The sequence below is a fragment of the Lissotriton helveticus genome, chromosome 7, assembly GCF_964261635.1.
Source record: "Lissotriton helveticus chromosome 7, aLisHel1.1, whole genome shotgun sequence".
Classification (NCBI taxonomy): Eukaryota; Metazoa; Chordata; class Amphibia; order Caudata; family Salamandridae; genus Lissotriton; species Lissotriton helveticus.
The window spans coordinates 80,969,094-80,994,715 of NC_136068.1; the positions used below are offsets into that span (position 1 = coordinate 80,969,094).

General features: G+C 47.3%; 1 protein-coding gene across 2 annotated transcripts in view; it reads right to left on the reverse strand.

The window, feature by feature from the left end:
- LOC144768124 (uncharacterized) overlaps positions 1-25,300 on the reverse strand; it is a 130,186-nt gene extending 104,886 nt beyond the window's left edge. Inside the window, exon 1 of one of the 2 annotated variants that reach the window (XM_078651540.1) lies at positions 25,196-25,300. The gene's annotated coding sequence lies outside the window, so the exon portion shown is untranslated. Of the gene's footprint in view, positions 1-25,191 lie in introns of both variants that reach the window. The other variant, XM_078651539.1, reaches the window with a different exon arrangement.
- Positions 25,301-25,622: the final 322 nt, after the last annotated feature.

Genomic DNA, 25,622 nt, shown 5'->3' on the forward strand with positions numbered 1-25,622 from the left:
GCGCCTTGAGACCCTCACGGGTGAGTAGAACACTCTACAAATGTCTTGATTGATTGATTGATTTTATGCAGTGTTTCCTACCACTGTGCATGAAATGCTAAATTTGTATTACGAGTGAAGACTGCCTCTATTTGTAACCCCAATTTTATTACTCAGCTGTTTGATGGGAGTGTTTACCTGAGGAGCTAATATTGCGAAGGGTAAGCAGCTGTGATATTAAGAGGCTTGTTGTATGAAGCCGCTGTATAAAACTTCTTAAAGTGGAACAGAGGTCAAGTGGCGGCTGCTTTGGTGCACAGAGACGAGACACAGTGACGCAAGCTGTAAATAGATATATTTATCCTTTTCCGGAATCCAGAAAGTAGATTTGATATCCTCAAACAACCGCATAAAACCATTATGGAAGAAATGGTGTAGTCTGTAACACTCCCTCTGTCCACCACTCCCGGGGGAGTAACATGTCACAACCCAGAGTAAAATGTGTATTACCAACCAAGGGAGTAGCTCGAAAATTGAAATACCACTCCCCCTCTTTGAACCTAAATTCTTATGACACCAAATGAGAGAAATAGTAATCCTGACACTTCCTAGATTAGTTCTCTTCACCAGTCCATCGTCCATCCTATCCATTCATTCACCCTTCCATCCTTCCGTTCTTTGATCCTTTACCCCATCCCTTAATTACATCAACAATCCATTCCTTCAATCCACCGATGTACTCATTCAGCCATTCTTTCACTAATCAATCTATCCTTTCAGCCGCCTATCCATCATCCTTTCGTCATTCCATCCATTCAATGACCATTCCCTTCACACAGCGATCACCCGTCCCTTCAGTCTTCTATCCGTTTACACTAACAGCTTTTCATCTAACCTTCCATCCACCCATGCATACTTTCAACCTTCCTTCCAACCTTTTGCTAATTGATCCTTTCACCCATCTATCCAAATTTTCATCCTTCCAACCATTCATCCTTGCACCCTTCTTTGTTGCTTTCACCTTTCCTTCCTTGCGCTTCTCCTTCACCTTTCCTTCCTTCTTTTCATATTTCCTTCCTTGTTTCCACTATTCTTTTCACCCTTCACGCTTTCCTCCTTACCAGTTTCTAGTTACCATATTTTTTTCTCTTCTTAAACTATTTTTTCAATCTTATCTCACCCACTTCCCCACATCCACCTCCCCCCAAACACTTTAGGTTCCTGGTAATTTCTTTCATGTTATAATTTGATTTTCATATTTTCTTTTTCTCTCGCCTTTACTGAACTTGGCTCTTTTAGTAGCTCTTGACCTCCAGCTCTCATCACTGCTCTACTCTTCCCCAAATTGTTTTATGAGTCTCTGTCTGCAGGCCTGCAAACATAAGAAGTACAATTTAAAATTAATCAATATTTAGTGGGACCCTGATTACAAGACCATAGAGTTCAGTGGCTACCCCCACTTAAGCTGCCAAAGAGGGGGGGTCCCTGCGGCACTGTTACCAACCACCAGTGACAAGGGACTTCCACCTGAGGGCAGGCTGTGAAGCTCTAATCTATGACTCACTAGACTTTGTCTCACCCCCTCAGAGCCATTCAACTATGTACCACAACTATGAAGCTGTCCACAGCTGCAAACTAACCACGACTCTTCCGTTCAGATCAGCTGGCAGAGGCTACATAACCGTGACCATCTTTACCAATGGCACGGTCCTCATCCAAGCTAACAATGAGAACCTGGAAGCTTTCGACTCCATATTTCCCGCACTCAGGTCAGCCCCTCCCACCCTCCCTATCCTCGCCTCTACGCCGTCTCTGACCACGACCACAACTTACAGAGAAGACCGCGACACTCCCTTCCGCAACCCCTACCCAGCCCGTCAGGCCCCCCCTCCCCCAGTAATACCTCACCCTCCATGCTCAGCCACCCAACATCCGCAGGACACTCAATCCCCCTCCTCCTCCCCCTCCTCCAACCACCTCACCTCCCTTAACACCAAGCTCCGACAGCCTCCTACAGCAATCACCCCCACGCCAACAGGCTGCCTTCAGATAACGAGCCACTTCCCCTCAAGTCTCCCTACATCCCTCAATCCACCCCTGCCCAAACACCCTCCTGTCCTCCTCCCTTCCTCCCCCCTGTCTAAACCCCCGCTTGACCCTCCCCTGAACACCCCCCCGTCCTTCACCCTGACCCCTATCTCCCAACCCACCCCGAACACCCCCCCGTCCTTCACACTGACCCCTATCTCCCAACCCACTCAGAACACCCCCCCGTCCTTCACCCGGACCCCTATCTCCCAACCCACCCTCTCGAACCCTAGCACTCTCGGACCCACCGCGGATACCCACATCCCCTTCCTTGAGGCCATATCAAAATGGCTCGCAGCCCTGGAAAACCAGGTCAACACTATCACCCATGGTCTTTCAGAAATCATCTCTAACCTTGGTATAGTCTGTAACCCCTACAAACTCTCCCCGCGGACCTCCCCCCACGTCAAAACGTCCTCTATTTCCTCTCCCACTCCAGTGGGCTCAAATCACCCGACCGCCAGGCCGCCTAGACCAGAAGCTCCTATGTTAGACAGGGAAGCAGCCTTACTAGCCGCCACCTATGACTCCTCCCCTACGGAGTCACCCAAATCTAAAATTCAAGTCATCACAGGTCACCGGAAAGACCGACCCATTGTCAAAACACAGAGATTACCAGTCCTCACCGCTATACCTAGAGAGACTAAAGAGGGAACCACCAGTAATCAGGAGAAATTCACCAACTGCCTCCTAATCAACTGCAGATCGGCTTCACTACACGCAATGACCTAGCCGAAGCCATCCTCACTCATGACATTGACGTTGCGTTCCTCACGGAGACTTGGCTTAATATGACATCCCCTCCCTGCCTAGACATGCTGGTTCCACCCGGCTTCTCCCTCATCTCCAAAGATAGGATTAAACAACGAGGAGGTGGGGTCGCTATCATCCACAAGGACAGCTGGAGCATCACAGAAACCTCCTCCTTCGAGTATTACTCCTTTGAATGCCTATCCACCGTCATCAAGACAAAAGACAACGACTCTCTACTGTGCCACCTACTCTATCACCCCCCGGGCAGAAATAACGAGTTTGGAGAACAACTATCAAACCTGATTGCACAAGACACACTGGGCGACTCCAAAAACTAAATTCTTGGCGACCTGAACATCCGGTGGAATGAGACCCACAACCCTCTAATCAAATCGCTATCTAGCCTCCTTGATGAAAACAACCTCACCCAACACTGTACTGAGGAGACTCATTACAAAGGAGCCACACTGGATGCCATCATTGCCCAAAAGAATTCTATCACGGTCAACCACATACTACCAGTTGACTGGTCAGATCACCACATGATCTTATTCCACATCAATCACCCCATCATCTCGCTTAAACCTCCGCAAGACCCGCCTAAATGGTCGAGAAACCTCTCCCAACTACCCCAAGACATCTTGGAAGGTCAACTAAGCGCTCTTCTTTCAAATAACACAATGCACCTCTCGACCAACGACCTCGTCGACCACTATAACTCGGGGGTAGTCGCCATACTTGACAATCTAGCTCCTCTAAAGCTCAAAAGAAGCCGAGCCACTCCATCCAGAACCTGGTTCACTGCGGACCTCAACGCAGAAAGAAGAAACCTGAGAACCAAAGAAAGAAAGTGGAGAAACAACCCAACCGCCATTCTCCGCCTTCAACTAAAATCAGCCCGTAGGAAGTACAACAACCATATCAAAAACAAGAAATCCAGCTTCTTCCGCGAGGCATTGGTCAAATCCAAAAACAGACCCAAAGAACTCTACAACATAATCAGACAACAAACAACAAAGCCCCTGCCCTCAACCCTACAGGCTTCCAAAGAACTCTGTGACAACTTTGCCAACTTCTTCAACGACAAAGTCCTAAAAATCGAACTATCTCTAGACATCAACAACCCACACCTCCAGAAGAGCTACTCGGCCTCCCCAGTGGCACTCCCATCCGACTCCTTTCCCTCCCCCTGGCTAAGCTTTCGCCCCGTCCAGGAAACTGAGATAATCGCGCTGATCTCGACCTCCAAACCTTCAGCACACATCTCAGACCCCATCCCCCCATCTTTAATCAAACAAATGAAGCTTACCTTAGCGCCCATCTGGGGAAGAATCATAAACAGCTCCTTACAAAGCGGTGTGGTCCCCGATTGTCTAAAAATGGGACAAGTCACTCCCCTTCTGAAAAAACCCGGTCTCGACTCAACTGACTTGAACAATTTCAGACCTATATCTAACCTCCCTTTACTCTCGAAAACACTTGAACGCTGTGTACTCCTGCAACTGACGCAACACCTGGACAACATCAATCTCCTGGACCCCCTCCAATCTGGCTTCAGACAAGGCCGCAGCACTGAAACCGCAATGCTGAACATCATAGACGACATCCATGGATCTCTTGACGCTGACAAGTGCTGCCTCCTCATACTCCTTGATCTCTCAGCAGCGTTCGACACGGTGGACCACAAGCTCCTCATCATGACTCTTCAAGAAAGAGCCGGCCTTGGCGAGGTAGTTCTCAAGTGGTTTTCCTCCTTTTTACACAACCGTTCGCAACTAATAAAAATCAAGAACTTCACCTCCGATACCCAGCAAGTCAACAAGGGTGTCCCTCAAGGATCAGTGCTCTCCCCCCAGCTCTTTAACATCTACATGGAACCACTCGCTAAGTTACTCAGGAACGCCAACATCCACTTCCACCTCTACGCGGATGACACGCAGATTTACCTGGAAACCTCCTCTCTTAAAGACATCCAGAGACTCAACGATGTCCTAAATGAAGTTCAAGACTGGCTGACAAAGAATCACCTGAAACTCAACCCCGACAAGACAGAAACACTCCTCATCTCAAACAAAGAAGATAACCCTCAAATCACCGAGTGGCTAAAATCGATCAATCCTCTCAAGGGTAACCTCACGCTAGCCGACTCCGTTAAATCCCTGGGCTTCACCTTAGACCCCAAACTAAACCTGACAAACCATATTAAGAACTCGGCGAAAAGCGCATTCTTCAACCTCAGACTTTTGAACAAAATTAAACCTTACATTCCCAACAAGGACCTCAAACTAGCCACGCAATCTCTAGTTCTATCAAGACTGGACTATGGGAACTCAATCCTAACAGGCATCCCCAAATCCCACCTGGCTCCACTAAAAACAACACTTCACGCGGCAGCAAGAATGATCACAGGCTGCAAAAAATATGATCACATCTCCCCGGCTCTCAAAGAACTCGAATGGCTCCCTGTGGAAATGCGAAGTACCTTCAGAACGGCCTGCCTTACCCACAAGGCCCTCCACACCGGCAAACCGGAATACCTGGCTAACAAGCTCAAAAAAGCAGGCCAAGCCAGAAATTTGAGAAGCTCTAATTCCCTGCTGCTCATCCTACCAAAAACCAGAAGGAAGAGAACTGCGGACTGCTCTTTCTCAGGAAATGCCCCCAAAATATGGAACGCCATCCCCCCGCACATCAGAACTCTACGTCCTATGCAGAATTCAAGAGCCAACTTAAATCCTTGTGCCTGATCCGCTCCCTTGGTTATGGATAACTTGGAGCTGCAAACGTCTCAGAATCCATGCGGTATTGTTGAATCCAGTACTGAGAAGCCCTGCTGTCCGAACTTTTCTTCTTTCCAAATTGTCTCTCGCCGATTGCTTTTATTGGGTTTGTTTCATGTTGTTCTCTTTTTCATGCCCACTACTGTGAAGCGCTCTGATACCTTCGGGTCTTGTTAGCGCTATAGAAAACTTCTAAATAAAATAAATAAAATAAGCTTAATTATAACCACAAAGGTTTGGTACCCCTAAGCCTCCCTGATGCGGTCTTGCTCGCCATACACGCTTATGGAGTCTGAATTATCTCCTTGTGCAGCCAAAATTATCACAGATATCCTGTAGTTGGGCCAGTTCTTGTTTGATAACGTAAGTGTGAGGTTCTGAAATATATAGAGAATTTTATGAAGAATAGTCATTTTGAGGGATGCTATCCTGCCCATCCATGAAAGTGCGTACAAGCACCATGACATTGCGAGGGCTTTGATAGCATTGAGGAGGGGTTTAAAGGTGCTCCTTGCACACTCATAGAGGTCTGGTGTTAGGAAATTCCCTAGCTAGGTGCAGTTCGTAAGAGTCCATTGAAAGGAAGTTCCTGCTGTAAAGAAGCCGCTACAGATTGGTCCCCAACTAAAAAGCACCCTACAGATTTTGTTAGGTTGATTTTGACTCCTGCTAACCAGTGATATTCTTCTAATGCTGTGGTAAGTATGGTAATAAGATATTGGCTGCAAAGGCTGAGACTTTATATGTGGTCCCTCAAACGTGGATGCCCTGAACCTCCCCACTCTATCAGATTTTCTGTAGCAATGGTTCAAGGTCGAATGCGAAAAGTATAGGTGAGAGTGGGCAACCATGTCTCGTGCTCCTCTTTATGTTTAACTACGAGTGCTTATACTGAACTCTCGCGCCCAGGGATGTACCCACCCACGGAATCTGGGGCCTAGTCCAGCTCTGAGAAGAGCCTCTCTAATCATACCCCCAGTCCATCCTGTGAGACTTGTTTTCGACGTCAAGGGGCAGGAGCACAGCTTCCCAGCATCTCTGTCCTGCGATGTCATTCCAATGGAGGGCCTACCTTGTGTTATCTGAGATGGTTCGGGTAGGTATAAATCCCACTTGACATTCATGTATCAAATGGGGCAGGACAGTCTCCATGTTCTCCGCCAAGATCTTCCCAAATATTTAGGTATCAATATTCAACAAGGAAATTGGCCTATAGGAGGAGCACATGAGAGGGTCATTGCCAGGTTTTAGTTGTATGGCTATTGATGTTTCAGTCACTGATTGAAATGTGCTTCACACGGCTGAGAAGCTGTTATATAAATTTGCCAACAAGGGGACTAATAGTGTGGCGAAGTGTTTGTATACATGGCCTTTCAGCCATCTCGGCCCAGTGATTTCCCTAAAGCCAGGTGTTTAATTACCATAAGTACTTCTGCTGTGGATATAGGTTTCTCCAGAGATTGTGTGTCTGTGGTTGAGACAGGTGGAAGAGACCAGGAATGGAGGTATGTTGACGCGGGCTTGGGTCTGGCGTCTGTGCTTGGTATAAAGACTCGTAGGAAGAGTGAAAGTTAGTCTTTTCCCCCTTCAGATGTTTGAAACTCCCTCCCTCTCATCTCTAATTTCAGTTATCACCCTCTTTGCCCTAATTGCTCTTAGTTTGTTGGTGAGCAGGGTTCCTTCATGGTATTTAGCCCCAACTCCGCCGAGAAGATAGTTTGCTTTTTCATATTCTACGGTGGGTACCTGACCACGTAGCGTAGATAGTTGTCTACCCAGCTTTTTGGAGGGACTGGATTTGTGTTCCCGTTCCATAGGGATTTTCTCCCTCAGGTCACCTCTTGAATGAACTTCCCTCGGATAACAGCCTTTAAAGTAACCCAAACTATTTGCACATCTGAGTCCCCTGTGTTATTGAATTGCAAGTATTCGTCAATGGCAGTCCAAGGTTCATGGACCACCACTGGGTTTCTCAGTCACACTCAAGCAACAGCATTCGGAGTTCACTTGTACGCTGCCCCAGACCAGTTACGTTCAAGCAGGACTGGGCCATAGCCTAAGCTAGTCTGCGGAAATTGTTCCACCTCAAGGACATCAGTGGATAGCCTCTGATCGCCATTACATAATCAATTCTCGCACAGGTCTGGTGTGCCGCGGAGAAATTAGTATACTCTAGTAGAAGGGGGTGTTTGTGCTACCATGAATCTACCAGGTCCTAGAGCAGCATCTGTGTCGCTGCAGGAAGTGTAAGAGTGCCCACCATTCTCTGATGTGATTAATCTACTATGGAAGGCATTACACAGTTAACATCTCCCACCCTGGATGACAGACTCAGAGAAGCCTGTTATTTCCCAAACTGAGAATGTTATGAATTTCTCCTGTGCAAGGTTCGTTGCATAAATTGATGCAATAACAATTGAAGCGAGTGTCCCTAGTGGTCCGCCACCACCAGCCTCCTGCCATGCTTATTGGGCTTTACTCAAAGTTCTATCCTTTATCAGAATGGCTGTCAGGCTGCTTTAGATGGATTCATTGTATGGCATTGTATGGGAAGTAGCTGGAGGTTAAGCATTTTTGATTCATAAACCATAACGTTTTAAACTAAACATTGCCCCAGATCATCATGTGGGTAATACATTAACTTTCAAACTTTAGAACGCTCTCATACTTCCTATGTAGCATAAGTAAGGATCAAGAGTAAGTGTTTATGTTTATCTGAATATAGAGAAAGATTAAAGATTCAGGACCTATATGTTTTCTAGTCCGCAAATAATAAGACCCAGGACAATTCAAGGGTGCTCGGAGTTTTGGGTGTGTGTGGGAGAGTCACCCCATCTGCCATTGCCTGCTGAAGATGTGTCAGGAGCTCTCATTGCTGGCTGCAATATCCGTGGGTCTGGTTTTGGTGTCGTCTCTTGTAGGCGATTGTAGTCCACACATTTCTCCATCGTCCTCTTTCGCCATCAGGTTTCTGCTGTGGCTCTGGCACCTCCTAAGTGAGACCCAATGTCTTTCAAGTGTCCTTTAAAAACGCCAGAGAACGTTGTTTATCTTGCCATTTGAAAAGGAGCACCTATTGCTAATATCTTTAGAGCTGAGGAAATCAAAGACCAGCTTAAAGGATCTGCATTTGGCTAGTATAACTGGTCCAAAGTCCTGGAATAACTGAATGTCTAATCCATTAAAGGAGGAGGACTCATTCGCTCAATCTCATTTCATTATGGCTTCTCGCTGCAGGGAAGCCCTATGCATTCTTTACAGTCTGAGTAGAGGTTCTCCCACAGATTCTAGCACTGTCTCAATTTTCCACAAAGGTTGGGAGGTCATGGGTGGGATCGCCATTGGAACGCCCCTGATGCGAATGTTATTCCTGCAGAACCTATTTTTCGAGGTCTTCACATTTCCATTGGTCAGGGATATGTTGCTCTTCAATGGCTAGCATGCGTTATTGGAGGGCCTTGCAGTTGTGAACCTGCTCATGCAGGCCATGCTCAAGATCATCTATCTTAGTGCCTAAGTCTGTCACATCTCTTTTCACTTCCCAAAGATTGCTTAGGAGGTCAGATATTAGGGCCTTGATCTAATTCTTTGCTAAAGGCTTGGAGGAAGAGGATTTTTTGTTATGCTAATAGCTTGTGTCATATTATCTTTTTGGATGAGGTAGGGGTCCCCCCCACCCCCTTGCGGCTGATGTCATGTCGCTGGATTGTGTCAAGTACTCTTTGAGTGATTGCTCTTTCTCTAATCTCCCCCTTAGTATGCCCCTTGCTTTGGATGTCTTGAGTGCGCTCCCAGGAGTTGCCTACAAAGAGCTTGGGGGATAAAACTTTGGTTAAGCAGGTGCAGTGCAAATGGTTTCAGTTCTTAGCTGGAGCTTTATAGCCACAGGCTCGCTGTGGCTGCACAGATGTCGCAGTGTATGATAGTCCTACAATAGTTATCTTGCTGCAGGATTCCTGTCAGCTGTCTTGTGTTGTTTGTTGAGTAGTACTCAATAGGTGAGACCTCCTCTGCCCCATACAACATATCAACAACGCTCAAGGGTGGGAGGGTTCAATCGCAATCAGGTCAGCAGAGAGGTAAATCATGGCTGCCGGTTGTATGCCATCTTAGAGGTACGATTCACACCCCCAAGGGCCCATCCCTTATCGGGGCCAGAATCCCCAACGGAGGCACAAGGTGCGTGTGCAGAGTTCCAGTGGGGTCCCATCCTCCAGCACCTTTGCTTCAATAAGGTTGCATTCTACCCCACCGAACAGCCGGGCCGGCCATGTCATAGGGATTATCTGCTCAAGAGCAGTGGTGTTATGCTGGGGGTTATGCTTTGCGGGCGTCATTCACCAGCTAGAAGAAGCATTTACCAATATCTTTACCACCCAGTAGAGCGCAGCACCTCCCAAATGCTTCATCTCCCCCAGAAGATTTGGACCCCACACTACGGAGCCCCACGCCACCTCAACTCTTTAAAATATACACAGTGGACTTAGGCTCCGCGTAGAGGAGTACTTCTTTCATGCAATTGGCCGTTTGGTGCATCATTCTGGCCCTTATGTAGTGCTAGCATTGTAATGCATGAGGGGATATTTTACAACAAAAACTGTACACTAAATTACCAAACATTCAATTATTTATGTCCTACATATACTTTATACATAAAGCAATCCTTTTTTTCTTTTGACTACAAATACACACCACTACAAATAACACAACCACCAATATAATGCCAGAGTTAATTTCACACCACCACCAATACCCAATACAACGTCATCATTAATAGCACCAATTATAATACTACCACCAATAAGACAACCATCGATAACACCTATTCCAATAACAAATTCCAGCAATTACATTAATACCACCACCAATAAGACCACCACTGCCAATTCCACTAAACACCAAAACCACAAACTAACAATACCATCACCAAAATGACACCTACACGAATACCACCAACAAAAACACCAAAGCCATCACCACCATTACCTCCAAAAGCCAGCAAAACCACCGCCACTAATACCACAAGCACCAGACACCAACAATACCACCCTAAGGATTACCATTACCATATCAACCAACTCTTATACAATAATTACCTCTACATCCCTCGTCCTCGACCCAGTCATCACACATGAGGTATTCCACACGACAGGAAACAAAACAGAAAACGCTTTTTAGACTCCACCCACCATCCTGTCAGGTGCTATAATATACCTCACCACCAGAAGCACATCCTCTCTGCTCTACACATTCGGGGTGTGGACAACGTGGTGGCGGATTGCTTGAGTCAGAGGTTCCCGTCCTCTCTCTCCCTGTGTCTTGCCCCTCGGATTTTCCGGTTGATCTGCCGGAGGTTCGGGACTCCGGTGCTGGACCTGTTTGCCTCCCGTTCCGATGCCCTGCTTCCCCTGTTCTGCTCCAAGTCTCCGGAGTGGGGTGCTTGGGGAGTGGATGCGTTGTCTGTCCTCTGGCCTCCTTGGTTCCTATAGGCATTCCCTCCCTTTCCTCTGATTCCTGCTTTCTTGCTGAAGGTTTAGCGGGTGGGGGCTCAGGTGGTGGCTGTTCTCCCTTATTGGCCTCACCGGTCCTGGTTTCCTCTGCTACTGGGTCTGGCGGTGGGCCCTCTGTGGATTCTGCCCCGCTACCCATCTCCTCTGGGGTCCCCATCTCCCTCCCTGTTGGTTCCTCTCACCTTGGCGGTCTGGAGGTTGAACGGCTGTCTCTTGGAGTTCAGGGTTTGCCCGACCACCTCATCACTGTGATGCAGGCTTCTCGTCGGAAGTCCACTTTGGCCTCCTATTCCAAGCACTGGGCTTCCTTTTCTTCTTGGTGTGCTGCTCTGGGCCTGTCTCCTGCCTCTTGTGCTGTTTCTTCTGTTCTTCAATTTTTTTTGGATAGCTTTCAGAAGCGCTGTGCGCTGTCCACTTTGAAGGGTCAGTGGGCTGCTATCCGGGCTTTTCGGGATCCGGCTTCCCTTCTGCCTTCGGGCGGGTTGTTGGCTTCCCGTCTGTTTTGGAGTTTCTCTCTTTCTGCTCCTTCTGTCCACTCTCCGGTTCCTCCTTGGGATCTTTCTTTGGTTTTGGGTGCTTTGCCGGCCCCTCCCTTTGAGCCTTTGGAGTCCGTGGACCTGAAGTTCCTGTCTTTCAAAGTTGCTTTTTTTGTGGCTGTTACTTCTGCACGGAGGTTGGGCGAGCTTACGGCCTTGCGTTGCTCTCCCCCCTTTTTGCGGTTTCAAGACGCAGTGGTCCTCTCTTTGGATCCCGGGTTTTTGCCTATAATTCGTTCTCGATTCCATTCTTCTCAGGAGTTGGTTCTTCCTTCTCTCTGTCCTTCTCCTTCCTCGCCTTCTGAATTTGTGCTCCATTCTTTGGATGTGAGGCGTGCCTTGTCTGTTTATGTTGCTCGTTCCGCTGGGTTTCGGTCTTCTGACTCCCTCTTTGTGACCTTTGGTTTGGCTGGTAGGGGTAAAGCTGCCTCTCGTCTCACTTTGGGTCGCTGGATTAAGGCTGTGATCTTGTTGGCATATCAGGGCTCTGGTTTGCCATGCCCCTCGGGGGTTCAGGTGAGATCTACCAGGGGTGTGTCTGCTTCGTGGGCTGCTTTCCATGGGGTTCCCCTTGAGGAGATTTGTCGGGCGGGGACCTGGGCGTCCGAGTCCACTTTTGTACGGCATTATCGCTTGAATTGTGCTCTGTCTGGTCGCACGAATTTTGGTTCTGGGGTGTTGCAAGCTGTGGGGGTTCCCCCCTCTGTCTGATTCTGTTTGTTATTAAACATTTCTCTTGCTGCACTCCTTGGTGTCTGGTCTGTTTCTGTTTGTGGTGTGCCAAAGGCCTTAGAGGGGGTTGCTTTGGTATGCCTCATGTGTGATGACTGGGTCGAGGACGAGGGACGTAGAGGTAATGCTATGATTACTTTCGGTAATCCCCATTACTCTTAGTCCTACTCGTCCTCGACCCAGTCATACTTCCCGCCGCCCTCCCTTTCCAGGCCTTTGGTGCTTGGTACGTCAGGATGTGCTTCTGGTGGTGAGGTATATTATAGCACCTGACAGGAGGGTGGGTGAGTCTAAAAAGCGTTTCCTGTCGTATGGAATACCTCATGTGTGATGACTGGGTCGAGGACGAGTAGGACTAAGAGTAATGGGGATTACTGAAAGTAATCATAGCAACACCAATACCACCACTTGCCAACACCACTACCATGATACAATACAGCCAGACCCACCCCAATACCACTAAAAATACCACCACCATCAATACCACACTGCCACAAATACTACACAACACCAAACTCATAACAATGTCACATTCAATGCTACCTACACCAATTACAAAGACAATATCATCATCACCAATACCATCACCACTACTAGGACCACCAATACTAAGTCCACCACCATTACCATGCACAACAACATAATTTCTTTATGCCTGTGTTTGCATGCCTTGTCACATTAAAACCAAACCTTTTAGCTTTTGTAATGCTAGTGTCTATGCTTGTAAGAGAATAATTCGCTGGAGGACGTCTCTGCTTTGAAAAGCACTGCACAAGTGGTTCTCTACAAGACTACAGTTCCTTGACTGAGGCAGTCTTGATGATTTTCCTCGGGTCAACAGTGCTTCAAATTAATTCTACTAAAATCTTCTGTGTGACTGATATTATTGTTATGAATGGCTGCCATAGGAAGCCATCAACACGGAAGAGGGCCAACAAAGCAGCAGTGAATAAAACATCTTGTTTTCAATGCTATACCTAAGTGCCAGGCAGCTGCCCTTTCCCTTGCCTTCTCTGGTCATGCCTAACCCCCAAAGCTGCAAGAGAGTGGGTGGAAAGATGGGTACTACCTGGCACACACTTCAAGTTTTCAACAAAAAGGAGGATGTGGTGTAACGGCAGATAGATGAAATGCTGTCTTCCCTACACGTGATGCCTCCTCCTTAGAGATATATCATATAGTACGAGTCAATGATGTAAAATAAATATATGTGCAGGTCGTTGTTAAAAGCTAGCTATTTCAGCAACACGCCAGTTGGGAGGTGGCAGGATGTCATGCAATAAATTTAAATATATTTGGCTAGAATTAGACGGAGGGAACGCAAGTGGGATTCAGGGGCAGTATAGCAGGACTCAAGATATTTTTTTCCTGCTTAAAATGTAGTGTGGTGAGGTTAGGAACGATTGTGGGACAGAAAGTTTACTTTGTGCGACTTCTTTCCCTTTCACAGGTGCTCCATAGAATAAGCTAGGTGAATAGCATTGAGTGCAGTGGGGCTATACAATCTCAAATGAGGGGTGGCGTGCTGTCAACAAGGGGGTGTTTTTGCTATGTTGATAGGTGCCCATTGTTTATAAATATCCATCAGTAAATCTATTTTCACGAGCACATGAAGCTTGTTGCTACATCCTAGGTTGTACACTTTCTGTTTGCATTGGTGAAGTTTAAACTGCATCTGTCTGCGAAGGATGCCCAGCTGCTGCCAGTAGAGTACCTGGCTCTTTAAGCTTGAGGGACGCATCTCTTGCTGTTGGCTATGCCGTAAGAGAGGAGTTTGCACTTGGCTCTGCTGCTTCTATGTGGGCTGAGCGACGTTTGCACTGCTGTGTTGCACATTTTCTTTATGTGTTAGTAATGTATGCTCTGCAGCTGCCTGTATTATGTGTCAGTGAAATATGATTTTCAGCTTCCTGTGCAGTGCCTGTTGTTGACTGTTCCAGTTTGAAGAGCAAAAGCAGCCCTAGACTTCCACTGATTAAGAACTGATATGAAAAATAAAATCCCATCACTAAATGAAAACATTACTTCGCTAGTTACAAAATTCAGCGCCGCTGTTAGCTGAAACTACCACCTCATTTATTGCGTAATACTACATGACTCATTGCGCGCCACATCATTAATTGAGAAAAGTACCTGACCACTTGTGAAATGTAGCATCACTACCGGTAGGACTTTCAAATTAGTCTAAAATCTTTAAGTCACCATTTGGGAAATGTTCTTAGTGCTAAATGCAACATTACTTATTATAAAATCCCAAGTCACTTACTTTAGTATTAGGATGCTTTGCAATATTTATATCTCGCTAACTACCTCTCTAATGGGCACGTAAGTGCTAGCCCGCACAGGTGTGTTGTTGGAAGGGTTCTATGTGGGAAATGTTTCCTTATCGTACATGATGACAACCGAGGTGCAGCTATCGTGTTATGGGGAGCAGGGCTTAGCTTGTTGATGAATGAAGTGGTGTGAGCGACAGAAGGGCTGTTTATGTTGAGTAGTATACTGGTAGTCCTCAAAGGCTCAGCAGCTGCATTTATTGTTTTCTTGTATGTTACATTCCACCTTCATGCTTGCAGCTGAGGGTTGTCTCTTCGGAGGTTGGTATGGGTGGGAGGGGTGAGGGTCAGGGATCTCCCAGGACACACTGCAATATGGTGATCCTTTCTGTGAATGTCATTAAATGATGTTGAGGAGGGGGTCGCATAACGTAGTTAACCAGGACCTGCAGGGGTGAGCTTTGTTATAGTCCACCAATGGCCAGCAGTGAGAAGCAGCTCTCTTCAGAAAGTCGCTCCATGTCTGCTCAGATGGTGGGTATACCGGTTAGAGTCCATGGACTGATAAGGCTACTGTATTATTGGGAAGCCCATTAACGGATCTGCCAATTTTGGTATGAAAAAGCCATGTGGCAGCCTGCTTTGGTTCACAAGCTGCTGCAGGACCACTGATTCTAGATGTGCGAATCGGGGAGAGAACAAGGTAAGAATCAGAATCCAAGTGTCCCTGAAAAGGTACTACAACTTGAGTGCATTTTCAAAAGCCCTCATGATATTCAGTGAGAATCCCTTGAAGGGTGCAGATTTGATCTAAACATTGGAGCGGTATAATGAGAGCGAATTCTATGTCAGGACAGGAGGCTCTGATTATGCTTTCTCATTTCTTTAATGAAATGCTCAGCAGCCAATGAAAACAATCAAAAACTACATTTCCCATCAACACCAGGGAATGACCATAGAGACTACGCTATAAAAGGTCCAAACATTAGTCCTTCTTCCTCTTTCTTTGCTGCTCCGCAGCCAGTTAAGTCTCTTTACATTTATTCTCTTGCATTTGCTGTTGTTGCTGTTTGTTGACTATTGTATGCACTTGCCTTGTAAACCGCTGCTTTGTTTCCCCTTGTGCGCGGTGCTTGTGTATACTTTGAGCACTCGGCTCCTCTTCTCGTGTGTGCCGGAGTTTTCAGGCGTCCGTTAGCGGCGTGTCTTCTTGGGAGCGTGTGTTCGCCTCCCTGCGCCTGGCCGCTTGTGCCCGGTTGCGGTAGTGGAGTGGGAGCAGGGGTCGTCGGCTCACTCGGAGAGCGCGAGCGCTCTCGAGCCGGTGTATCAGTGGCAGCAGCGTCGCGCATGCGCGCTGCATTATTTCCGGCTTCAGGCTGTTTCTCCTCACGCCGGTTCAGTGAAGGAACGCTTTTACCAGCGCTCACGCCCACAGCCCTGAACTTTCGACCCCGTTCGACGCCGGAGCACAGGGAAGTGCTTTGGTTGCTATTATGTGTGCATAGGCTCTGCCTAGAGTGAATTTTGGTTGGCAGGCTTGTCTCCCTCCACATTTAATTTGTTTTGCCTTGAGTTGATTCCTTCAACCTCAATTTGGCCTGCTTTGGGGTGGTCACTCCCCCTTACTTGTATCTTTGATACTCCATATCAGTGCCAGTCATCTTGTGGGCTTTAATTATCTGCACTCTATTGCAATGGCGGATTACTATGACGCAGATGATGACTGTGTTTATTATGATGATGAGGATGACTCTCTTGGATATGATCTGGTGGAGGAATTGGATAAGGGTGTGCAACTTTCAGTAAATAAGGCACTTGTTCGGGCTATAAATCCCCTGAAACGCCATTTGAATCAGTATGCAGTGCAACAGGGCTGGTTGCCTCCTTCCCAGAAGTCCACCAAATCGCCCCATAATCCACATAAGTCGGACTTTCAGAGGCTGGCGAAGACTTTGGCTTCGGAGAAGCCCAAATCGTCTGCGTCACACTATGCGGAGGAGTCAGACCATACTCATGCCTCTTCTGGTCAGGATTCTCCCCCTCCCAAGAAGCGTCTCCGCAAGGAACATTTTGTTGACGCCCCTGAGCGTCCTTCCCTGCTAAATTTTGAGCCAGAGAATATTATCCATCCAAACTCGACGTCTTGGTTGCCCTCTCCAGCAGTGGCCGCATATATTGAGGCGCACGTTCGCCAACCATTTGAGGCGTCAGTCCGGGCCAGGCTTCGTTCCGAGTGTCCGAGACCGGACCTTGCGGACCACCTAGCGGAGACTCCGGAGGTGGACCCGATGATGGTCACCTACCTCAAAATATATTCGAGAGATCCTAAGAAGGGCCTGGACCGTTCCTGGCGGTCTTGCCAGGATAAGTTGCTGGACATGCTTGGCCCCCTTTCCAAGATCCTAGATCTCGGCTTCAAAGCTAAGGAAGCTTCAGCTCTCGTGGACCCGGATGAGCTCATAGAGTGGGCGCAGAGGGCTGTCTGCCAGCTGGGGAATGTTAATTGCGCAGTTTCTGCGGAGAGGCGTCGGTCCATTCTACTCAAGCTGGATCCGAAGTTGGCAGAATTGGCGACTTCAGAAGCGGGTCCAGAGGCGCAGGGCCTTTTATTTGGTCAGCCATTTTTAAAGGAACTGACGAAATTTGTGTCCGCCTTCAGCGGCATTGAGCGGGCACAGGCATCCTTGCGCCGGTCCATGCGTCCGGTTTTTGCCAAGGCCGGACGACAAGGGGGACGCTCGTTCGGCCGTGGGTCGCAGCAGCAGTCCCAGAGAGGAGCCTCGCAGCAGCGGGGTGGTCAGTATAACTCAGGATACTCCTCTCGTGCCAATTTCTACCCGTCCCGCAAAGGCAAGTGTCAATATGGCAAAGGACGATCAGGTGGACAACAAGGCCATTACCAAGATTCCGGATCTACAGGTGAGCTTAATTAAAGCATGCGATGTGATGTTGGGGGGCAGAGTGCAATTTTTCCTGAACAATTGGCGTATGATCTCCAGCGATGCTTGGGTGCTAGAAACCGTTCAGGGTTTGAAAATAGAGTTCTATCACCCAATACATCAGACCCGTCTTCCCCCACCTATGCTTTTTTCCCGTCACTCTCAAACCTGTCTATCAGACGAAATCGAGGTTCTCCGCAAAAACGGAGCGATTGTTCCTACCGCACGCCATCCGAAGGGCTTTGTCAGCTCGGTCTTTCTGGTCGAGAAGAAAGGAGGCGGGTCTCGCCTGGTTCTCAACCTGAAAGACTTCAACAGCGGGGTGGTCTACAGGCACTTCAAGATGGAGGGCATCCATCTGTTGCGGGATCTCCTTCGGGAGGGAGATTGGATGGTCCGTCTGGACCTGAAGGACGCATATCTGTCAATCCCGATTTACAGGCCCCATCGTCGTTTTCTCCAGTTCCAATGGCTGGGACGCTGGTACGAGTATCAGGTTCTCCCATTCGGCCTTTCGTCGGCACCATGGTGCTTCACGAAATTACTGCGACCAGTTGTAGAACATCTTCGTTCCAGGGGAGTCAGACTGATCATATATCTGGACGACATTCTTTTTATGGCGGATTGTCCTCTCCGACTTCTGCAGCATCTGGAATGGTCCATCACACTCTTGCAGTCTCTAGGTTTTCTGGTCAATGTTCCGAAATCGGTTTTGGTTCCCACTCAATCTATCGATTTTCTGGGCTTTCAGATAGACTCGTTGACTTGCCAACTTCTCTTGCCCAATCAGAAGCTCCGTTACATCAGGAGGGAATTGACGTCTGTTATTTCCAAACAGACTGTGTCGTTGAGGTTGTTGGCACGTGTAGTAGGTCTTCTAGCGTCCTCCATTCAGGCGATCTTTCCGGGTCCTCTACATTACAGGGCGATGTAACGCCTGAAGATTCAGCATCTCCGGAAAGGCCTCCGCTATTCGGATCAAGTTCCTCTTTCGGAGGAAGCGCGGGGGGAGATGCAATGGTGGCTGGACCACATGGAGGCCTGGAACGGTCGAGCCCTGTTTGGTTCATCTCCGGAACTGGTGATCGAATCGGATGCCAGTCAGTGGGGTTGGGGAGCCCGTTGCGGGTCTGTCTCGACGGGGGGTCGTTGGTCGCCCCAAGAGTTGTCTCTCCACATAAATTGTCTGGAGCTCCTAGCGGGTTCCTTTGCGATACGATGTTTTTCTCCCCTACAGACGAGTTGTTGCATTCTTCTCCGTATGGACAACGTGTCCGCAGTCCGCTATGTCAACAAGCTGGGCGGAACCCGGTCCAAGGTATTAGCGGAGATTGCCAAGGATTTTTGGCATTTTTGTCTCCAACGGAAGATCACAGTTATTGCGGAGTATCTTCCAGGCCGCAACAATCAGGTTGCGGATTGGCACTCCCGCCATCTTCGGGATTTCAGCGACTGGAGACTTCATCCTCGAGTCTTCCGTGCCATTCTTCGGCAGTGGGGCCAGTGTCACCTGGATCTGTTTGCCTCTCGCCTCAACGCGCAGCTTCCCCGGTTTTACAGTTGGAGACCGGATCCTTTAGCTCTGGCCACGGATGCTTTCCTTCAGCAGTGGCCCTCGACTCTATGTTATGCGTTTCCCCCGTTCATGATGCTTCCCAGAGTGTTGGCTTACGCCAAGAGGTTTCGTGCGGAACTGATTCTGATTGCTCCTCTGTGGAGGGCTCAGGCGTGGTTCCCGGTTCTTCTGGAGATGTGCTGCGCACCTCCGCTCCTTCTTCCCCTGAAATGGAATCTGTTGCAGGATCCTCTCGGAGATCCGCATCCCCTCATTCTGTCCGGCTCTCTCCAGTTGCTGGCATGGCGAATCTCGGGGATCATTGGTCGATCCCGGGCCTTTCTAGCGACGCTGCCCAATTCATTAGTAACGCCTGGTCTCCCAATACCCACAAGCGATATCGAGGGGCTTGGAAACGTTGGTGTGATTGGTGTGTTCAACGGGAAGTCGATCCCGTTTCAGCGGATGTCAGTCTAGTCATTAACTTTTTATCTACCCTGGCCACCTCTGGTCTGGCCTACCGGACGGTTAATAGTTTTCGTTCTGCTATTTCTGCGGGCCATGTCCACATTGATGGTAAACCTGTTGGTGAACATCATTTGCTGTCCAAACTGCTTAAAGGGATTCGTCTTGCGAAACCTCCCACTCCGAAATATGTGTCTTTGTGGGATGTTTCGGTTGTCCTGAGGTTTTTGGAGACTTGGCCTTCTAATCTTTTCTTGTCCCGTAAACAGTTGTCTGCGAAACTGACCATGTTACTGTGTCTGGTGTCTTGCAAGCGTGTTTCAGATGTTCGCGCTTTAGACCTTGCGGGTCGCAGCTTCACCCCTGAGGGTGTTACTTTCACTCTCTCCAGGAGGACTAAATCCAACACTTCCTCCATCACATATCCTTCTTTTCCTGATCATCCCAATCTTTGTGTTGTCCAGTGTTTGAAGGATTATGAGGTGAGTACCGCTTCTTTGCGTACGGACATGCAAGGTCAATTGTTGATTGCCTTACAGAAGCCTTTCCGTCCTGTTGCACCGGCTACCCTGGCTCGCTGGGTACGCTGGCTCATGTCTGAGGCGGGCATTGATGTTTCTGTGTTTGGGGCACATTCTGCTAGAGGGGCAATGGCCTCTAAAGCTTATTCCATGGGTGTTACTCTATTTGACATTATGAAAGCTGCAGATTGGTCTTCAGACTCTGTTTTCAAGAAGTTTTATTATAAACCAATTGTTAGTGTTGCTTCTGTTGTGGTGGACGAGCTTTGAACAAGCATAATCAGAGCCTCCTGTCCTGACATAGAATTCAAAATTTGCAAACATTCGTGACAAGAATTTTCAATTCTATTAAGGACTAGGAGGCGAGGATTATCCCACCCTTTATTTATGACTCTGTTACATTGTTATGTTCTGTATACTAATTACATTCTGATACAAGTCTATTTTTTCCTTGTTCTTCCCCCCCTGACTTGCTTTAATTTTCTCCATTATTTGGATGTTACGGCTCTGTATCTTTTTCAGGTTCAGACCAGAAATGATGATCTTCGTCTTCTTTGGGAGTCTCCTGTGTTTCCTAGTTCTCGGACCCAGGGTTCCTCGATCTTCTGCTTCAAGCTCCTTTGGATTTCTGCGGCATGTTTGGAACTGTTTTTGTTGATTTACTTGGGATTGTTTTTCGATATGGAACTGTTTCCACAAAGAAAGAGGAAGAAGGACTAATGTTTGGACCTTTTATAGCGTAGTCTCTATGGTCATTCCCTGGTGTTGATGGGAAATGTAGTTTTTGATTGTTTTCATTGGCTGCTGAGCATTTCATTAAAGAAATGAGAAAGCATAATCCTCGCCTCCTAGTCCTTAATAGAATTGAAAATTCTTGTCACGAATGTTTGCAAATTTTGAATTCCCATTCCAAATGTTAACCTTTGAGATTTCGGTTTTTATATATATCCTGGAAGGGAGGTTAAGGAGGTTGTTAAATATACCAATGGAAAACAAGTGACTATTTCAGACCAATGCACAATCGAGTAGGTGAAATAAATTGTAATTTTCTTAACAGAACTTCAGTTGAAGTTCTCAAAAGCTTAAGCCAGTAACTATAACTAGTATAGACTACCACTAATCGTTCATGTGTACTTTCCATCAGTGAGTCTAATAACAATACATTATGATTTTTTATCTAAACCATTGTTGGGCTGAAAAAATACTGCTACCCATCAGAAGCAGAATACTCTATTTGGTGGACACAACCACAAACAATTTTGCCTATTCAAACAAAAAGCTTTCCCACCTAAATATGAATACCAGAACAATGTAAACTGCTGGTGCAGAGTACTTTACATGTTTTTTTATGACATGGGGAGGTTCGCTGGGATTTAAGGGATGCTGAGCCGAGGTCAGGATTCAAACCTGTCCCCCATGTTAAGTAGTCAGCATCTGTAGCCACACATCTGGCTCGAGCTTTCAATGGCTCGACCATCTCTAGTCTTAAGAACATGGTATCAGTGGCAGAGAAGAGTAGTACCATGTGTAAGGAGCCACTCGGCTCCTATGTTGGAGCAGATAAGGGCAGCAAGAACCCCTTTGACCAGACATGGCCGCGGGTTTAAATAAATGTGATGTGACCATTCAAGGTCCCTTACAGCTCCATGCATAGCACACATCCTGAGGCCCTTTTGCCCAACTTTCCAGTGGTGATGAGATGCAGCCGAGAATCACCACTGCCCGACCTTACCTCATTCAGCCCGGCCTTCCCTGCAGAATTAGGGCTGCTTGTGAGGGCAAGTATTCTACTGCAGCAGGAGTGTGGAGAAGCCATACGGGGCCCGAGGCACACCATGCCACTGTGCGCAGAGCCACCGCTGAGCACCACTGTAATTGCTGGAAAGAGCGAAACATCTCCTTGCAGTGAGTGCGTGCCCCATGTGACCGTCAAACAACACTGGACCCTGTACCAGAGCTGAGCACAGCAAGTGCAGTGCTCTGTCAAGCACTGAGGACAGTCAAGACATGCATCATGCAGGCCTGATAACCAGCCCACAAATACAAAGGAACAAAAGCAAGAAACAAGCACAGGGCAATTAAAGCAGACAGCTGGTAAGAGAAGTTGACAAGAGAGTAACAAAATGTATATGGCATGGCTCATGACTCACAAGGGGCGTCTGCAGCAATCGGACTATCATCATTGTAGCCCACCTGCCAGGCGAAGGCATCACACACGCCTCAATGACAGAGCTTCTTCCATTAAGCAAGTTTATCAACCCAGTAATGGTGGCCCCAGATGGAAGACTTGTGTAGGTTGCCTAAATAACTATTTCAACCCACAAGGGAGACAGTCAAGAGATTCCTCCTGCTACAATTCTATACGAGCTTTTTGAAAACCTCCCAAGGACGGGGTTTGACCATGATTATAACTAAGCTATGGTGGCACTCAATGCCCTCTTCGACCCCCAGCTCAACCCGGATTATGAGCAATTCAAGTTGAAAAGGAAGAGACAACTGTCAGCTTCTAGAAGCAACTGAAGGAGATAGCAAGCATGTGTTCAGGTGAAGGCCAGTCAAAAGAAGGGCCAAAATCATACAGCCGTGCCAATCGTCAACACTAAGATGATTAATCCTCCAACAACCAGAGATGAAATTAGAGGATATCCTCATCCTAGCCAGGTCACATGAACTAGCAAACACTAGGGGGGAGAAAAAGGGAAGTTGTCGTAATGTGAGCAACTGCAAAAACAACACCGTCAAAGTGGAGACCATAGAAGCAATACAAAGAAAACCACGTTAAAACTCCTGGCAACAGTGCAACAGGGTTGCTCAAACGCTGCTGGAACTGTAGGCTGGATGCTCACGCACTGTGAAAAGGAAATCCCAATCCAAGTGCGGAAAAGCAACACTTTGCCTGGGTATGTCGAAGTGGAGACCAGGTGCGCAACCCTGGAGATAGGAGACAAACAACCTTAACCCTCTGAAAGCTGAAAATAAAACACCAGCCAAATAATTCTATGGTCTGTACAGCTAAATGCCAGGCGTGGACAACACCAATGATGAACATGTATTGTTTATCTTGTACGCTACCCCAGGAAGACATGGTTGATGATCCCAACCCGTGTGTGAGGCACAAATCGTGGCCAGCTTTGTGGAGGCCCTGAATAACAATGGAACCTCTGTGAACATAATGAACATCCACCTATATCAAATCCTACAACCCCGATCCTTTCTCTCGCCAACATGTACAAGATATACACACACACAGCAGGCAGTAGCTCCTCACACAGCCCCGAGTCATCGATATTAGACACTGAAACACAAGCATCTTTCCATGTAACCAAAAGGCCAAGGGACACTGCATGGCTCTCACATTGCGGAGGACCTCTGGGGCTGGTATTCTTTGCACGAAAGTTGCATGAGCAACAACAAGATGACAACTTAAACAATTCCAGCACCAGGGCACAAGTCCTAAAAAAAAAATGGGGGGACGCTGACATCACGACAGGAAGTGACGTCACGAAAGGTGGCTTGCACCATCAGACTCATTGCCACCCCTCGCTCACCCCTTAGATACGATTGCATCAGAGAAGCCAGCGCGTGAGCAGCGTTCTGAATGGGCTCCGATCTCGCCCCAAGAGAGGCCAAAGAGTGAATGTGTGGCTCCATTTGCTCCAGTTATCAAGCTCCTGGTAAAATAAGTGGGGGGATGTCGTCCACCCGTGTGGTACCCCGACTCGAGCCCTGCCAGCACCCATTAAAAAGGGCAAGGGTGTCTGAAAGGCTCCTCAATCCACCTATACATTGACAAAACTGTAAAGCCTACAGCCCCTAGGCACCAAAATATACCATTCCATCTTCGCCTACTGGCAGAGAAGGAGATGGAAAAGCTTCAACAACTGGATTTAATTGAAAGGGTATTTGGTCCCAGCCCTTGGGAATCTCCCTTGGTCATAACAGTGAAGTGGAAGCAACCGGGTGCTATACGACATTACGGTACGAGTCCCAGTCCAGTCACAGTCATAGACCTAAAGACTAGGGCTGTCCACTGTCACAAAGGAAGCGTAGAACCAGAGAAAAGCCAGAGACTAACTGCAGCACGCACCACTACGGAGGGTGTGACCTTTCAAACTGGTGTGTGGGTCCCTTACAGCGCCACACATATGTGTAGGTGCTGAGCAGTAGGTACTCAACTTTACACCCTGGTGAGTCTTATTCTGACGACCAAACGTTTTTAGTAAGTATTAAAAAATAACCATTGAATGACATCCTAGCTAAACTGTATATGAAATGGCAAACGCAAGTCCAAAACTGCTGGAACCATACCATATTTTTGTAATATACCTGCACAATAACTAAGTTGCCATTCTGTAATGAATTTAATTTGTTTTTCATCATACAGCGCTACAAAGAAAATGTCTGATTGTATAAGTGTGCCAAAAATAAGTGTTATTATTTCCCATTTTCACGATTCATTGGAATATTATGTGACAAACCTTAAACTATATAAAAACATCTTTACTATTTTTAAAAGTGTCACTTTGCTAATCAGGAAACAATGTTACATACTGTGAAATTCCAGGTCACTAATTGTGTTCAGTTAACTGAACTATGAAACGGCAAATCACAGAAGGTGAACTCTTCTAAACGGCTCAACAGCGGTAGTGATTGTTCAATTACTAAATGTGGAAACCGGGTGCCATCAGTGGGTACATTCCAAGCACAGTTTTGGGGGGATTTATTTGCAGTTTTAATATAGCACGAATTCGAGCCGAAGATATTGGGGCCCTTTACGTGAGCACCATTTACATTACACAAGGACACGTTCATTTATAGCAGGCAGGAAGAAATGTGTTAATTTGCCCAGGATCACAGGATGTTGTGGTGACACCGAGACTAGAACCTGGTTCCCCAGCTCCAAGGTCAGCAGCTCTAGCCGTTACAACCTCTCTCCAAGTCTATGAAACGTGACGTGGCTAAATGTCAAGCAGCTAATTACGGGTAAACACCTTTCCTTTTTCGTAAAACAGTGCCATGTTTTCACTTATTAGATTTTCAAAACAAATAGAGATAGTTACCCACGTCTTTGCATCACACGTGACAGCGTGGCACGTCGTTGAACTCACGGCGACCAATCGGAAAGCAGCAAGGAACAACCAATCAGAGCAGAAGGATTCAGCTGACAACAAATCAGAACGACTACAAACAGCAGTGGTCAAGAGGATGTTTAATATATTTAATATTTAATGAACTGATAATCTCGGGCTATATATGCAGCTGAAGTAAAAAACCATCCCGGGGCAGTCTTTATTTTGTTGCCTCTGTGGCTACTGACTTTTGAGCCGGATTAAGAAATCAACAGTGGACCTCCGCTGTGGTGCACGATGACCTGATGGTGGCCATCTTGGAATGTTTGACGGGAAATCAATACTGTCATTCAACTCTAAAAATGAAAGCAAATCTAAAAAAGTGGTGCATGCCTAGCAAATTTTTAATTATCGATAAGCAA